Consider the following 15969-nt stretch of genomic DNA (forward strand, 5'->3'; position numbering starts at 1 on the left):
ATTGTAATGCTGAATTCTGAGCAGTGTTAGATGGCGATTTACCTTTAAAAGGGCCATATTTTCGTCGTAATCCAACATCAATAGTCCTCCAATCAAAAAACACATGGAAAAATCGAAATCAGCATATACAGTTTGCCCAGGAACACTTTCTTCGTCCTCATCTGTCACAGATTCACGCGGAAACACTCGGAAACTTTCTCTATCACCGGTGCCGTATTACGTACGCAATTATTTGTATGGGATTCCTATGGGGATTTTTATTTCTCAAACTTTGATTTGACATATTTCAATAAATACCGCATGGATTTTAATCCAGTAAGGTGCATTACGAAGTACGAAGCACTGACTACCATTAACTGGAACGGCAGCTTGTGAAACATTTATTGAAGGTGTGTAATTTAAGTAGCAACAATATGTGTGAAAAATTGGTTGGTTGGAAATCGCTACTTTTACTTACTTACTTAATTTTGTACATATATTGCACTTACATACTCACTTGCGAGGTTTTGCAATTATCATAATAATAATAATAAAAAATAATAATAATAATACGTACCATATAACTATTGCCGTACATAGCTTCAGCCCCCAAAGCCCCCCCCCCCCCCCCCTGGATCCGCCCCTGTATAACAGCTACAAATAAGCTAGCCACATGTTAAGTCACCCAAAATATTTTGATTGGATAAGAAAAAGTATAGATATGATTTATTTTTGCAGATAGATGTATAAGCTATGGCCTGACACTATTAATTTTGCGTAAACATGAAACCTGAAGATGTCATAGAAGATGTCTTTATTATGGAACCATGAAACTTGAAGATGTCCTGAAGATGTCCTGCGTAAACATGAAACCTGAAGATGTCCTTAAACATGAAACCTGAAGATGTCTTTATTATTTCTAATTTATAGTGTCAGTCAATTTTTATATTCCGGCATACATTTTCAGGAACTACGTCGTGAGCAAGGATTTAATATTTACGTTCAGTGTAGCATCAACCATATTAAATGCTTCAGATAGCTATAATTATACTGCAAATTCCCGCGCCAGCATAATTGGCGGGTGCATGCACGGCAAACTGGAGGCGGACCATTTATGTTCAGCCCGGACCATTTATGCACTGGCATGGGTGGTCCGGGGGGACCAGTTATGTAAGCACAAGTGGTCCGGCCGGACCATTTGTGACAGCATAAATGGTCCGCCCGGACCTTAGCTATATGCCCGGACCATTTGTGCGTTTACAGTCCGCAACGTGAAAAATGAAGCTGCAAGAAACAAATCCCCGGCTATTGTAGTATGTTACCCTTAGTGCCCCATCACTAATACCACCCTTGGTTTGGAACTGAGTTCCCTTGTTGGAGAGGCACGCAGATTTTAATATATCACGTGATTGATCTTTATTTCGTGCGCTCCGAAGAAGACGTCCAGAGCTCCCAGATTCTGAGTGTGATATCAAGTGTTGTTGGCCTACCAAACCATACATAGAAGTGAGTAAAACTTTGCCTGTGTTTTCCACGGAGGCTGACTTTCTGCGGATGAGTCGAGAAATTTTTTCGTTCGAGGTGCTCTACCAGCCAAGAGAAGAGAAGCCAATCCTATCACATAAGATGGTAATGAAGTTGGATGCATAAGTATTCTACACACCAAGTTTGAAAGAGCTGCGACCTTTCTAACCATCTAGCTGGCAGAGATGAAACTTTCAGTGCAATGATCTTCAATGATTTTGGTGGGTTGCCTCCTTCCTACTGTTACAAGCTGTCTTCCATAGGAGCTTTAAATCAGGGGAAGATCCAGAAGAACATCTGAGGTTTCTAAGAAGTGGTCAAATCCTTGACTTTTAAAGTTAAAAGGTCATTGGAAGCTACTACTCTAATAGAACATTCAGTATTCTATTAGAACAACCATGTAGTCACTATATTTACCATCTGCTTTTGATTTAATTGTGTCAGTTGAACAGCTGCATAGATTGCTTGGCAAGTGTACGTTTAAATCTTGATATTTTAATCTTGTGATGATGCAAGCAATGCAGTGTCCAGGATGCCGGAGAGTCTAATAGTATTTGAAATCTATTCATTTGTTATAAAGTAATCATTATTATATTTTTGTATGAGCTGGAGCACTTTATTGCAGGACCAGCTCATTAACCTCACATTTTACATACCTGGTTTTCTATACAAAAATTAACAATAATGTATCTTGTGCAACTGCCTAAACAAATAACTCAGTAATGCAGGTATAGCCATAATACCCTAATGCTGCTGTGTATATGACCTATGAGTTTGTAAAATTATTGATTCATGACTAAGATAGAGGTAAAGCTTCACAGTTTTATCTGTCAATGTGTTCTATTAGTAGACCTGGGCGATATACCGGTATTGTTAGTAATCTGATATTTAAGTCATACTGGTTTTGATATTGCTTGTTTTTTTTAATACTGCCTGTTGTTTTTTTTAATACTGCCATATCGTCTGGGCACTATGGCCTCCCTGTGGGCTTGTTTCATCCCATATTTAGAAGGTAACCAGACATGTGACAATGTTTGTAGGCAGGTGCTGATGTAGGCAGGTGCTGATGTAGTCAGCTAACCAAACTATGTAAACAAGTTTGTTAGTGGTAGTTGGTACCTGAGGCTTGCTGAGCTACCATGGGTATTTGGTACTTTTGTTGAGGTAAATGGCAGTTACTTTAATACCAATGGCTTTTACATCAATACCGTGATATTTAGTAATACCGTGATATTTAGTAATACCGTGATACTTTTTATGGAAGGTATATTGTTTGCTATTTTTCAATACCGCCCATGCAGCATTATCTATTAGAGTAGTTTATTACTTTATAGGTGTGGTAGACCAATAGATTACACACATTTTTGCAGTGTCCTTTTATCATGTTTTGCACAGGTAGTGAAAATAGGGCAGGGAACCGCAGGTCATGCATGGTCCCCCAGTTTTGGTGGTCAATTCTTGTAGCAAAAGATCAACGTGCTCTTAATCATTCTAATAGAGCAATCACAAACAGCTTAATTTTTAAAGTGACACCTAAAGTATTGCAGGGGCGGATCCAGACTATTAAAAGGGGGGTTCCAGTTTTGGAATTGCAACTTCAGCGTAGCTGTAAGTTGAAGACCAAAAAAAAAAAGGTCATCACCTGCTGACAACAGCTGCCCCTCACCTTAGATACCCTTACCAACTATATTTCCTTATCTATATCTAGATACATAACTTGCTACACTGCTCCTCAAAAGACTACTGTGACTGCTCTATTAGAGTATATCGATTTGACTGCTCTATTAGAGTATCTCGAGTAAGAGAGGCTCTTTCAAAAGGGGGGTTCCATGGAACCCCTGGAACCCCCCCTGGATCCGCCCCTGTATTGTCTCAGAATCCTGGGGCATGCATCCAGATTGAATCTGTGTCTATATGGGCTAATTAAAGAACTTTTTACATTCAATTGCAAGTAGGCCCGAGTCACATATGCTCAAAATTTTGCCCAAAATGCTTTCAGGAATTTCCCTAAATTTTCACCTATTATGCTCATCAGATGTTCCCATTATGCTTGCATTATGCTCTTAGGTTAGTTAAGCCCCATAGCTTGAAATATCCACCTAATATGCTAGCATTATGCATGCAGCATAGCACTTCAGCCTATTATGCTTTTTATTATGCTGGCATATTTGGCACAGGCCTAATTGCAAGTACTTTGTAAGGAGATGTGCGTGGTTGAATAATTCCTTGAACACATTAGTGAATTTTATTGTCCAAAGAATACATTTATCCTGTTATATTGATTTTTGCTTGTCACAGGTCCATATGCATTAGACTGCTCTGTGTAACAACACCCGTTCAAAATAACAAACTTACGTTGAAAATACTCATCAATCTGCAATGTTATCTGCTTTATAAAGCCAAATTTCTGTTCATTTAGATCTATTAATTTTGTATCTCTGCCTATGTCATTGCTTCTCTTACCATATCAATGATTGTTTGTTCCATTGATTGTTGAGTGCACTGTTAAAACGAGGTGTTACAGGTACACCCATCGTAAAGGTGTTCATGTACACCCATGGTATTTACAACACCCTAGGGGAGTATTGTAGCACTTGGGGTGTTGTTGAACACCACAAATGTCATTTTACTCCCCAATAATAGCTAAGCCACTGTAAGGGTGTTTGCCTACACCTAGGTATATTGAAACCCACAATTGGATGCTTCTATTGAAAATTAGGTTATAAGTACAGTTTGCTAACTTCTATAAGAGTGACTTGGAAACAACTATGTGGTAAGTATAAGGTGTTGCAAATATATTATTGCGTACTGCTAATGTGCTTTGTTGTTGGTAGTCATTGAGTATAAATTGAAATCAACATGAAGGTTACTGGAATGCTATAGCAAGCCTACATTTCTTTTCAACAAAATGCCACCATGGAGAGCACTAGAACACCTTTATAGCTATTCCTAGAACACCCTTAGGGAGTGTTGCAATGCCCTTGTAACACCTTTTAGTTGCTCCTAGAGCACCCCTGGGGAGTACTACAACTCCCTTCAAAGGAGTTTAATTTAAACAGCAGTTAGAACTCCCCCAAAGGTGATTGGATTACACCCTATTTTTAACAGTGTGCAGCTGTATGAAGCTGTCATCAAAGTTAATAAATACATGGCTAGAGCAGACTAAAACGTATCATTACAAATCATTTGGGGTATCAATTCAGCCATCTAGTTTGTAAAGAATAATTGGCTATAAGCTTGTGCAATATTTTGAGTATTGATGGATGATAAACTGGTGATTGAGTTTATGTGACGTAATTTATTTAATCGTATGGACATGTATATGTATGATTGTTTACTGTAAACTACATCTGTGTAATGTAATAGACTAATCACACAATTTGTTCTTGCAGTGACCTATAGAATGTGAGTAGGTTAATGTACAAGTATATATGGTACACCTCACTATATAGCTTAACTGGATGTGGGAAATGTATGCAGGAGCTGGAATAGGAAATGAAAGAACTGGCAGTTTGTCTACTTATTGAGCACAATGCAACTGTGAATATAGATAATTATTATAGAGTTAATTATGAAGGAGTCATTGCAGTGATAAACATGCTTATAAATTACTCATGCTCATAATTATAAATTTAGCATGTGCTTATTGTGCTACACTTGAAAGTTGTTAACACAACTTTATAATAAAACAGTCTATTCCTCAGGGGCAGCAGAGAAAGGGGGCTGCAACCCCTGTGAAAAAATTGTGGGGGGCTTAGCCCCCTAAAATTATCTGTAGCTGTGATGGAGAGCCTAGCTCAATAGCATCAATAATTTAGATACTATAATAGAGCAGTCAAGATTGAAGTATATATACTCTAATAGAGCAGTCACAATATACTTAGAGGAGCAGTGTAGCAAGCTATTTATGTATAGTTATAAATAAGGAGATATAGTCTAGTTGGTGGAGGGCAACTATTGCCAGCAGGTAGTAAGCAAGTAGTAACTATTGCCAGCAGGTAGTAACCTTCTTTGGTCTTCAACTTACAGCTAGACCATGGCATCATCAATCTAGACCCCCCCTTACATAATGTCCGCCCTTCACTGCTTGAAGGTTCTTAGTTTACTAATTTGTTAAGATGCCTTACTGTAGATATACTGATAGTAAAGTGTCAGTAGACTTAAGTATATGGAACATAATTATTTTACTAAGTTTTAAACTCTCAGTAAAACATCAGTGAATGCGGGTTTACTGAAAAACTACTAAAATAACAAACAATTAACTGTTCCATGTACTGGGGATATACCACTGTAGTAAACTAAGATACTTCAAGCAGTGCTTGCTATTCCTGCATTAAAATCATACTACCAATCATTCTATGAACTATCATTAGATTGACAGCTATCATGGATGATTCAGTTTTGGTGATGCTTTCCAAAGTAATGTGAGTGAGATGATGAGTCTGCAACCTAGAACACAGGGAAGTGCAACACTTCATTGTAATTGGTCCTAGCATGAGATCAACTACATGGCAGGGGTCTGGAATTCCATACTAGAACACTTTTGTGCTTTAACACCTTGATTGAGAGTGTTAATGACAAAATGGAAATTGTAATGCTATAAATTAACACTGTGCAACTTTTTAAAGCATATACCACATTGTTTCAAATGAAACTATACCTAGATGCACTCCTATAATTATAACTAAGTGCGTTTGGATAAAAATATAACTACACATGTCAACGATTATAGTGAAAACTAGCAGCGATTCAATCATCATGTACATTGCAGGATGTCTGGGATGCCATCCCTGGAGGACTACTTTACTTGTACATAAAATACCCAACCACATTGCATGAGGATATCAAAGTGCACAATATGCACCTCAAACATTGCAAATTATACATAATTGTGTTCTTCAGTATGATTCAAAGATATAGCCTTTGCTCTAAACATTGAAGAAGTTGCTAGCTAGCTAGGTTATGCAGGATTATTGACATACCGATACACAAGGTTTTTGATCTGAAACTATATTCTATATTATTTATACAATAATATTATAATGACTGTACAACTTTTATTAACTAAGCAACTTGTCTACAGCTGTTCAATTGACACAACTAATAGTAGATGGCAAATGTAGTGACTACATGGTTGTTCTGATAGAGTGAATGTTCTATTAGAGTAGTAGCTTCCAATGACCTTTTAACATGATAAAAGGACACTGCAAAAACGTGTGTAATCTATTGGTCTACCACACCTATAAAGTAATAAACTACTCTAATAGATAATGCTGCATGGGCGGTATTGAAAAAATAGCAAACAATATACCTTCCATAAAAAAATATCACGGTATTACTAAATATCACGGTATTGATGTAAAAGCCATTGGAGAGAAAACCATCAATTATGAAGTGATGAAAATACATAAATTACAGAGTACATAAATTACAGAAAGTGTGATAGTCCTTGGTCACATGCGACCACGTGTATGGTCCTACGGAAGAACCTGCGTGGGCATGGCAAGGGTGTGAATATAAAAATAAAATAAAAAGAAGCTATATAAATTAATTAATACTAGTCACATCCAGCCACTCTTTATTATTCCTAGCCAAAAATATCCTCTCAGAGGCTAGAATACTTTGGTAGGCAGCATCATCTAAACATTTCTATTAAAGTAACTGCCATTTACATCAACAAAAGTACCAAATACCCATGGTAGCTCAGCAAGCCTCAGGTACCAACTACCACTAACAAACTTGTTTACATAGTTTGGTTAGCTGACTACATCAGCACCTGCCTACAAACATTGTCACATGTCTGATTACCTTCTAAATATGGGATGAAACAAGCCCACAGGGAGGCCATAGTGCCCAGATGGTATGGCAGTATTAAAAAAAAACAGGCAGTATCAAAACCAGTATGACTTAAATATCAGATTACAGGGGCGGATCCAGGGGGGGGGGGGGGGGGGGGGCTTTGGGGGCTGAAGCCCCCCCCCCCTTCACTTTTAGGCTTTACTTGATCAATATGCTGAGGATTATAATGAAATTTTGTCTTAGCATAATTATATGATCACTAATAATACAAATACTCATAAGACCACCTTATAAACATCTTTCCAAGTGGATTTATGCTAAAGTTTATGCAACAAGGACCCGGATCAGTATTGGAAGTGTACAAGATCGAGATACTCTAATAGAGCAGTCACCTAACTACTCTCATAGAACATTCACTGGAAGCATATATAGTTGGTTCTGTTATGGAGTTTTTCCAAATCTGTCTGTATCTATACATACAATGAAGTGCATTGGTCTGTTAAAGGGCTTCATTCATCTACTTGTGTAGTTAATATGTATGGCAATACTTAAGTACACAATTTCCATTGAAAATGCTCTCAGGTTCAATCTTGTATTGTTCAAATTTCAAAATTTTCCACTTTCAACATTATTATTCTAACATGCACCTATTCAGTGTTGTGCAATTGTGAGAGGAGTGCATCATGTACTTGGTTGTCTGTACCTACCCAAACATTTCCATTAACAAAATGCTTCAGAGAGCCATACCTATGATCTAAAGGTAGTATATAAAATATCTACAGGCAGAAAATATTATGAATTTTATGTGGAAATGTCTCCAAATTGCAGTATTTTAGCAACTATTTTTCAAAAATTTCCTGGGGGGGGCATGCCCCCAGACCCCCCTAGTTCCAGCATGCGAAGCATACTGGAAAGTGTGCTTTGCACACCTCTACCCAAGAGATTAGTACCTTGAGTTAGCCCCCCCCTTTTATAAATCCTAGATCCGCCCCTGATACCCTCCCGCCCGCATCATAATAATTAGAAAGGCTGGATGAGAAACTAATAATCACTGAATAGGGGCCTAATCTGAGAGTATCTCTACGGCTGTGCAGGCTGTTCCATCTTAGTGTATTTATCATCTCAGTAACACTACTCATATATCGGTAATCGCCATTTACAAATCTTGCTGCTCGTCGCTGTACCGATTCCAGTTTATCGATGTTACATTTAGTATGGGGGGCCCAGGAACAAGCATGCAGTATATTCTAAAATTGGTCGAACATACATCAGATAAGCATCAGATTTCATTTCACATTTACATGAAGACAAGTTCCTCTTTAAGAAAGCTAGAGCACTGTTTGCTTTTTTACACACCGAGTCAATATGCTTGTTAAAATTTAGCTTGGAATCGATGACAATTCCCAAATATTTAGCTTCATATACAATGTATAGGAGAAAGCAAATATATTTCTTAGTGATGTTTGTAATACTTGGCACTTATCGACATACGTAGCTATAACAATTATTTTTGTCACTCAGTATAATATTATACTATGAGCTATAGCTAATCCGTGATGGCAAGTAGTGAGTCTAGTGACGAGTGGCTTAGCTTTACCATTGACATTAATTTTATAACCCGGAACAGTTTTGCTCGGGTAGGACCATTTTTGTTGTCACAGCTGGTCCGGTCGGACCATTTATGCACCCAGACCAAATATTTTGTTACAGGACTCTACAGATGATTAGCAGTATTTTCCACTATGGCTATAAGAGTTGATTAGTGTGGTTTTATATTTTGAAATACATTATATGATTCAAAAAGTGTTAGTTTAATTGGTTAGATTTATCAGCTTCAGTATATAATATAGCTCAGGGGCGGATGCAGGGGGGGGCTTTGGGGGCTGAAGCCCCCCCCCTTCATATTTAGGCTTTACTTGATCAATATGCTGAGTATTATAATGAAATTTTGTCTTAGCATAATTATATGATCACTATAATAATACAAATACTCATAAAACCACCTTATAAACATCTTTCCAAGGTATTATCAGTGGATTTATGCTAAAGTTTATGCAACAAGGACCCGGATCAGCATTGGAGGTGTACAAGATCGAGATACTCTAATAGAGCAGTCAGCTAACTACTCTAATAGAACATTCACTAGAAACATGTAGTTGGTTCTGTTATGAAATTTTTCCAAATCTGCCTGCACCTATACATACAATGAAGTGCATTGGTCTGTTTAAAGGGCTTCATTCATCTACTTGTGTAGTTAATATGTATGGCAATACTTAATTCAGGTACACAATTTCCATTGAAAATGCTCTCAGATTCAATCTTGTATTGTTCAAATTTCCAAATTTTCCACTTTCAACATTCTTATTCTAACATGCACCTATTTAGTGTTGTGCAATTGTGAGAGGAGTGCATCATGTACTTAGTTGTCTGTACCTACCCAAACATTTCCATTAACAAAATGCTTCAGAGAGCCATACCTATGATCTAAAGGTAGTATATAAAATATCTACAGGCAGAAAATATTATGAATTTTATGTGGAAATGTCTCCAAATTGCAGTATTTTAGCAACTATTTTTCAAAAATTTCCTGGGGGGGCATGCCCCCAGACCCCCCTAGTTCCAGCATGCGAAGCATACTGGAAAGTGTGCTTTGCACACCTCTACCCAAGAGATTAGTACCTTGAGTTAGCCCCCCCCCCCTTTTATAAATCCTAGATCCGCCCCTGGATTACTAACAATACCGGTATATCGCCCAGGTCTACTAATAGAACACATTGACAGATAAAACTGTGAAGCTTTACCTCTATCTTAGTCATGAATCAATAATTTTACAAACTCATAGGTCATATACACAGCAGCATTAGGGTATTATGGCTATACCTGCATTACTGAGTTATTTGTTTAGGCAGTTGCACAAGATACATTATTGTTAATTTTTGTATAGAAAACCAGGTATGTAAAATGTGAGGTTAATGAGCTGGTCCTGCAATAAAGTGCTCCAGCTCATACAAAAATATAATAATGATTACTTTATAACAAATGAATGGATTTCAAATACTATTAGACTCTCCGGCATCCTGGACACTGCATTGCTTGCATCATCACAAGATTAAAATATCAAGATTTAAACGTACACTTGCCAAGCAATCTATGCAGCTGTTCAACTGACACAATTAAATCAAAAGCAGATGGTAAATATAGTGACTACATGGTTGTTCTAATAGAATACTGAATGTTCTATTAGAGTAGTAGCTTCCAATGACCTTTTAACTTTAAAAGTCAAAGATTTGACCACTTCTTAGAATCCTCAGATGTTCTTCTGGATCTTCCCCTGATTTAAAGCTCCTAGGAAGACAGTTTGTAACAGTAGGAAGGAGGCAACCCACCAAAATCATTGAAGATCATTGCACTGAAAATTTCATTTCTGCCAGCTAGATGGTTAGAAAGGTCGCAGCTCTTTCAAACTTGGTGTGTAGAATACTTATGCATCCAACTTCATTACCATTTATGTGATAGAAATTTCTCGATTCATCCGCAGCAAGTCAGCCTCCGTGAAAAACACAAGCAAAGTTTTACTCACTTCTATGTATGGTTTGGTAGGCCAACAACACTTCATATCACACTCAGAATCTGGGAGTTCTGGACGTCTTCTTTGAGCGCACGAAATAAAGATCAATCACGTGAGATATTAAAATCCGCGTGCCTCTCCAACAAGGGAACTCAGTTCAAAACCAAGGGTGGTATTAGTGATGGGGCACCGAGGGTAACATACTACAATAGTCGGGGATTTGTTTCTTGCTACTTCATTTTTCACGTTGCGGACCCATCATCTGAATAAAGCAAAACCCACAATTAAAACTTTTGTAACTGGAGATGTAACCCACAATCGAACCTGTTTTAGGAAGAACTCTTGAGGAAAAGGCAGAGTTGAACAATAGGTATAGTTACATTGACATTATTTGTGTTGGTAGTGATACATAGTTCCTGAAATAAATTTGCTTTTGATACACATAGAAGATTTTGGGTTTTATTGGCGAAGTATATACTGGTTTAGAAAGGAAAGGGGGCTACAGCCCCCCCACCCCCTAAATCCGTGCAAAGTACAAAGTGTTTAGTTATGTACAACGTACTATTAATGATCTGCAATTTCATAAAAATCATGTAGACTACTAGTGATCAGGGCCAGTGCAACCTTGGTAGTATGAAGTATTAATTTTATAATCTACAGTATGATGGTTGATATATATCTGCAATGATAGATAGGACAAAACTGTGAAAATGATATGTTCCTCAGGAAAAAGTCAAACCAGCTAGTACAATCTGTTGTAGACTGAGATGGTACATCATATAACCAGCACCATTTCCTGCTTAGTATAATAACAGCCGAACAGTCTGAAAAATTAATGGTCGATGAGGAAGTCCTAAGACAATGAGAGCTTTTTACCATTATTTTGTAAATGCATGTTGTTGATCCAGAACAGAGTTTTCTTATCCCAACATCTGAGCAACCATCTGTGGTCATGATTTTGCTTTAGTCACTAAAGACCAAATAGTCAAATTTTACTTTGTAGTTTCAGATAAAATTGTAAAAGCCCTGTTACTATTAGATCTTATCATTCACTATTTCATGCATATTGCATTGTATATATATTTGTACTAAATCAAGCGTGGTGTAACTATATCTCCTTGATAAGCTATTTTATAATTACCATCAGAAATAAAGTGTAAGTGCAAAATAGTATATGCATGGAGTCCTCAGACAACCACCTTCATAGGACTAGTACGTATAGTAGAGTAAGTATATATGACAAAGGAAAAAGTATGTACAATATTAAGCAGTTAGTTGTCCACAGGGACATATATAACACAAGTTAAAACTCCTGGTTAGCTTCTAACAGTGACTGTAAAAAATAATTGATCTTGTTATTAAAATTATATAGTCACAGGTGCATGGAGGTGAACAGAAAGCAAACACACCCTCTATACATTAGAGCCGTTCACAGGTATACTTATTCAACCCAAACAACTCAGTGGATGGGAGTAGGAGTAGGTGCCCCCTCACAGAAGATACCTCATTGAGATTGTCAAATACTCTAATAGAACAGCCAAATAAAAGGCATAACCTTCTTCTGAATCAGTATAAAAAGAGAAACTTGTGCTTATGCAAACACAGAATATCTGAATCTAATATATGTAAGTTCATTTCTAGAAAATATGCTGTCTTTTAGCTATATATTAGCTATTTGTAGTGTAACCAAGCTGATTAATAAACTTAAATGAAACAGCCTAAACCATCATAGAGATGCCATCAGGGTACAAAATTAATGATGTACAAGATCAAGTAACTCATGACCTATAAAACTACCTGATTAGCTATATCACGTGCGGCCCAAGAAGCCGGCGTGCCACCCGTGAGTATATTAACAGGAAGAAAGAAAACGCAATTTTCACACCTATGTAGCTCTGTGATCCCTTATCCGATTGGAACCAAATTTGCTAGAGAGGTGCCGGCCAGCAAGGGGAGTCTACACACCAAATTTGAAGAAAATCGCTCCAGCCTTTTCCGAGATACGAGCGAACAAAATGTCGTTTTAATTTCTTCGTTTTTTTCTTCTTCATTTCGCACACTTCGCAAAATCCGCCATAAAACACGAATGCATGCTCGGATCGGGCTGAAATTTGGCACACTTAAAGGGCTCATAGTCTCGCGAGCCAGACGGTTTGTGTGGGGGCGGCAAATAAACCGTCTGGTAACTGTTGCACACATTCCGGGACCACTGCCGGAATGTTGGCAGAGCCAATCAGATCGCTTCGCGGACTCTGTGACGAAACAAACACTAATAATTCAAATTCTTGGTATAATAAAGAACTAAATTTCGGCTACAGATTACTTTTTCGAAAGTTTAACAACGCCATGGGCTTAGGATCTTTGTTTCCCTAGTACAGGGCTCTTAAAAGCTTAGGTATAAGAACGATTATGGTTTACTACGGATTTGTGAAACGGCGAAAATGTCGAGGAAGACGTTCAGCAATGTTTCGAATATGTCATCAGGACATTACCAGCGCAATTATCGTCTTAGTCTGCTCTGTACAGAGGTGATTGGAACGATCATTACATCATCCTTGGCGCAAAATAATACCGTGATGTAATCTAATTGCATTCCAGTGAGTTCACGGAAAGTGTGCAACAGTGACCAGACGGTTTATTTACTGCCCCCACACAAACCGTCTGGCACGCGAGACTAAAGGTAGGCATTCCAGCCCGATTTTTAAACTTTGGAAAAATGGACTTCTTATATGCTCAATAGATAGAGTATTGATTGCCGATCTCAGAAATATATAGTTTGTTGGGTTGGAATTAACTACTTTGGCATGCACAGTGCTTTAAAACTGAAAAAAGGTACATTTTTTCTCCAGGGCTCCCCATACATTTAAAGGGAAAAATGGCACAATTAAATCAGGAAGCCATCTAGCAATCTGGACTGTTGTGAAACTGCAGTTGCTTCTAGCTGCAAGTTTGTACATATAATGAGAGTAACTTCAGATGTTATCGGATCTCAGCGATCTTTGTATGCTTTGTAGTGAGCAAATATGTTTCACCTACTGCACACTTCTCAATACAATGGTACATACCCACAGGCAAGAGGCTATCTCAAGTAAGTAAAAACATCAAGTTAACAACTTATAAAGGTAAACAACTAAAGTGGAGGTGCCACAATGATACAACAATACCTAAGGTGGAGTTGTGGTTTCAATTATGGCATTGTTATGCCGACTTTGAAGTGGTTTGTATTTTTGAGCTGATGACACAGCCATCAGAAAATTGCTCTGGAGCTGAAAATCGTTAACCCGAGCGAAGTAACTACGCACTTTAAAGTAAGCACCAGTGACTACCCTCCACCCGACACTACGTTTTTTTAATTTTTAATTATTATTATTATATATTATAATGTGCAGAACCTCAAAAAGAGTGTGTGGCACAACATTACAAGTGGGTAAGTTGTGGGAAAGGGGGGTGTGACATATTACAAAACAGTTCGTACATACAGTCATGTTATTATAAGTGTTCTTTTGAAGTGATCTAGAGTTGGAGAGTTAATGGTTTGCTGGCTAAGGCTGTTCCACAATCTGATGGCTGACGGGAAAAAGGAATATAAGTGAGTGTTAATTCTTGAGTAAGGGAGCTGATAGCAGAGTCGATGATGGCGAGTGTGGGAGGTGCAAGGGATAAGAGATTGGTTGCAAGGCATATTTATCAAGTTATTAGATATCTTATACATCGTTGTAGCTTTTATGCATGCTCTTCTATTTTGTAGACTTTTCCATCCAAGGTTGTTAATAAGGTTAGTTACACTAACAGACCAAGAGTAACTGTTCGTAACAAATCTACTTGCACGCCTTTGAATCTTTTCCAACATTAGGATATCTTTTTGAGTATGGGGATCCCAAACTGTGCACGAATATTCTAGAATTGGTATAACTAAGGATTTGTAACAGGATTCCTTGATGTGGGGTGGACAGGATTTTAAATTTCTATGCAAAAATCCCAAGACAGAGCTTGCCTTTTTGGAAATATTGGAGATGTGCTCTGACCAGTTCAGTCTCTCATTAATGGTAATTCCTAGGTATTTAACTGATGAAACTTGTTTTATAGCTGTACCATCCATTCTATAGGTTATGGTTAATGGTGAACGTTTGTTTGTGATGCAAAGAAATTCGCACTTGTTAAAGTTAAACAGAAGTTGCCAATCCTTGGACCATTTGACCAGTCTGTTGATGTCATCCTGGAGAAGGTTTTGATCATCTCTGGTTTCGATTTTGCGATATAATAAGATATCATCAGCATATAGTTTGATTTTGGAGGCTATATTTAGGGGAATATCGTTTACAAAGCATAAAAAAAGGAGGGGGGCTAAAACAGTTCCTTGGGGTACACCAGATGTTACTATGGAAGAATTGCTACTTGTGCCATCTATTGTTACTTTTTGACTTCTATTATAAAGATAGTGCTTGATCCATGACAAGAGGGGGCCTCTGATCCCATAATGTGATAGTTTATTGCATAGTCTGGAGTGTGGTACTCTATCAAAAGCTTTTGAAAAGTCCAGAAAAATGCAGTCCATTTGTGCATTATCATTGAGGCAGTTGACTAAATCATCTATGGTTGTTATCAGTTGAGTTTCACATGATTTGCCTGCTTGAAAGCCATGTTGTTCTTCAGCCAGAATGTTATAGTTAGTTAAATGTGAATAGATACAGCTGTAAACAATATGTTCAAGAATTTTACTACAAATTGACGTTAAGGAGACAGGACGATGATTGCAAGTCTGAGTACGGCTGCCCTTCTTGAAGATGGGAATTATGTTTGCAACCTTCCAGTCATCCGGTAGAAACCCTTGGTGTAAGGATGATTGAAAAATCAGGGTTAAAATTGGTGCTAGTTCCTCTGATAGCTCTTTTAAGAAATATGCTGGAATATTATCTGGTCCAGTAGCTTTGTGATGGTTTAAAGTACGTAATAAATTGGCAACTCCCTCTTCAGAAATTGAAATGTGTGGTATTTCAGGAAAAGGAATACCATTCATTGTCGGTACTGCTGACAAGTCTTCTTGGGTAAATACTGATGTAAAGTAATCGTTGAATGCATTGGATTTTTCCTGGCTGTCT

General features: G+C 37.7%; 1 long non-coding RNA gene across 4 annotated transcripts; it reads left to right on the forward strand.

Moving 5' to 3' along the window:
- Nucleotides 1-14245: 14245 nt before the first annotated feature.
- On the forward strand, nt 14246-15562 carry LOC136264608 (uncharacterized). 4 transcript variants are annotated; one of them, XR_010705241.1, is made up of 4 exons: nt 14246-14297; nt 14380-14459; nt 14619-14916; nt 14977-15561. It is a non-coding gene; the product is annotated as an uncharacterized lncRNA (long non-coding RNA). The 4 variants fall into 4 exon arrangements; XR_010705240.1 differs by having other exon boundaries at nt 14254-14297; nt 14380-14561; nt 14977-15562; XR_010705238.1 differs by lacking the exon at nt 14246-14297 and having other exon boundaries at nt 14308-14561.
- The last annotated feature ends 407 nt before the right edge of the window (nt 15563-15969 follow it).

This window comes from Dysidea avara, chromosome 8, assembly GCF_963678975.1.
Source record: "Dysidea avara chromosome 8, odDysAvar1.4, whole genome shotgun sequence".
NCBI classification, from domain to species: Eukaryota; Metazoa; Porifera; class Demospongiae; order Dictyoceratida; family Dysideidae; genus Dysidea; species Dysidea avara.